This window comes from Atta colombica, unplaced genomic scaffold (genome assembly GCF_001594045.1).
Source record: "Atta colombica isolate Treedump-2 unplaced genomic scaffold, Acol1.0 scaffold260, whole genome shotgun sequence".
Classification (NCBI taxonomy): domain Eukaryota; kingdom Metazoa; phylum Arthropoda; class Insecta; order Hymenoptera; family Formicidae; genus Atta; species Atta colombica.
The window spans coordinates 24,329-26,775 of record NW_017259360.1 but is presented as its reverse complement, the minus strand read 5'-3'; positions in this window follow the sequence as shown (position 1 = coordinate 26,775).

Genomic DNA, 2,447 nt, shown 5'->3' with positions numbered 1-2,447 from the left:
AAAGTTGTACATTTAATATAATTTTGACTTCAAATTAATAATCACTTCAAATATCGGTCATGTTTGCAATTTTGCTTTTCCTACTCCAGATTTATAAACAGCGATTTCAAAAACTGATGAGTATCTTTCTTCCAAATCAAATCACTTTTTGCAACTTGATCCGCATATTGAATTTCAAAAATTCGAGGATTTCAAATTCGTAATCAGTGACTCCGAGAACCCCCAGAAATATATTTTCATGAGATTTGTATCGTTTTTCAAATATTTCGTATTGCACATCAAGTCTTATTCGTGAATGTATAACTGACCAAAATGTCACCGTGCTGCTAAGAATTAAGATTTTAGGATTGAGACCGAAGCATAAACCAGGCATAACTCTCGATGGAAACTTATATATATCATACGCTTTAACTAGAGCCCATGACTCAATGCGAGAGAATAGCGATAGTGATAGGAATAACGATTTCAATCTATCAGAAATCGGAATACACAGTTTCTAATAGATTGAAATCGTTATTTCTATTTCCTCGCATTGTGTTTTAGTGCATCGTGTGCACTAGTTCAAAGAGTGCAGAAATATTTACTGCAAGTTCTTGAAATCTATATAGTTTACATCACGTGCATTATAGATTTCCAGTACTGATAGAAGATTTCACCAGATAGGAACAGACCTAATATCACGTGATTTAAGAAAAATGGCAGACTAATCATGATGCTTCAAATTGAGGATTAATAAACTTGATCATATTTAAAAAGCGAATTATCACTATAGTGGAATTATAGAAGATGAACTATTGCGCATATTGGCGGCAAAGAATGGCAAAACATATCTTGTCAACCAATCACAAAGCGTCCATTTATTAAATATAAAACCATATGCTTCTAAACAGGAAACACAATCATATTGGATTTTGATGAAGTTGGTCCCCCATCATTGGCTGTCCGCTCTCTACTATTTTTAGGGGAATAGCTCACCTTCTATAATTCCATGTCCGTCATGATTCGTGAAAAACAAAAAAGAAAAAATGGTCGACGTAGACAACATATAAGTAGACGTAATAATTTATTTTTTTATTATAATTTTAAATTTATATTTATTTATTAAATCATTTTTCATGATTTTCTTTTAGTTCAATGACGGATGACTGAAAAGATTTAGAACTGGCAGCCCTGAAGGAGCCAAGCTAGATATTTTAAAAGATAGCTCGGTTCTCAAGGTCGCAACTGAGACCAACGGCGACATAGCTGCCCGCACCGGGACCAGTGGCGCAGACTGTGGCTCCACAAGAAAAACGTATAAAAATCATCACATATAGTATGTAATCATCACATATAGTAAGTAATCATCACATATAGTAAGTAAGTAGAATTGGATAATTAGCATATTAATTAATATCAACTTAATTTCAAGTTATTTTTATATATTTTTTAACTTTTTTTAAAGTTTATCTGAAAACACTGATAATGTCTCGTCGCTAAGCTACGCGCAGCGACAATGACGTGGCTACTTTATGCAAGCCGGCGAGTTGCGTCAGATCGAAATTATCGAATTTCAATAAGAGCTAAATCGATCATGTTCTAAGTGTATTCAATCGATTGCGACCAGTTGGGATTTATAATGAAAGTGTTCTTATTTTTTTTCTATGAGCGGCGATATTACGACGCAAAATACGAATATAGGATTTTTTAAAAAAATTTTAAGGAACGTCGTCGTCATCGTCGCCGCTACGGAGTGGGGAAGTGTCATTTTGGAATTTTTGACGCAAGTGGCAAATGTGGCGCTGATGCATAGTTACATCACACATGTCTATTTTCTGTGATTCTGTGACTGATGATTGATAAACTAGCGTACATTTTTGGAAATTGAAATGAGATAATTTAGGAAATTACATCGATGGCATAGATAGAGAAACACGTAACTGAGGCTAAATAAGGTGAGACTATTTTCTGCTTCTACAATTATATAAATTCTCTGTTGTAAAACACATATTTTTTACTTGAAGAATACAAATTATTTTCTATATATTAATAATTTTTTTTTTCGTATTTGCTTAAATGAGATATAAGAATTTTTATTTAACTTTTAGTACCTTCAAACGAATAGTTTTAGTTGAAGCGTATTATAAGTTTCCATCGAGAGTTATACCTGGTTTATGCTTCGGTCTTAATCCTAAAATTTTAACCCTTTGCAGCACGGTGACATTTTGGTCAGTTATATATGAATAAGACTTAATGTGCAATAATACAAAGTATTTGAAAATCGATACAAATCTCATGAAAATATATTTCTGGGGATTCTCGGAGTCACTGATTGTGAATCTGAAATCCTCGAATTTTGGAAATTCAATATGGCGGATCAAGTTGCAAAAAATGACAGCGACCCCAAAAACCCCCAAGTTATAAATTTCAACTCAATCTTACATAAAGAAAAATATGTGCTTCAAAAG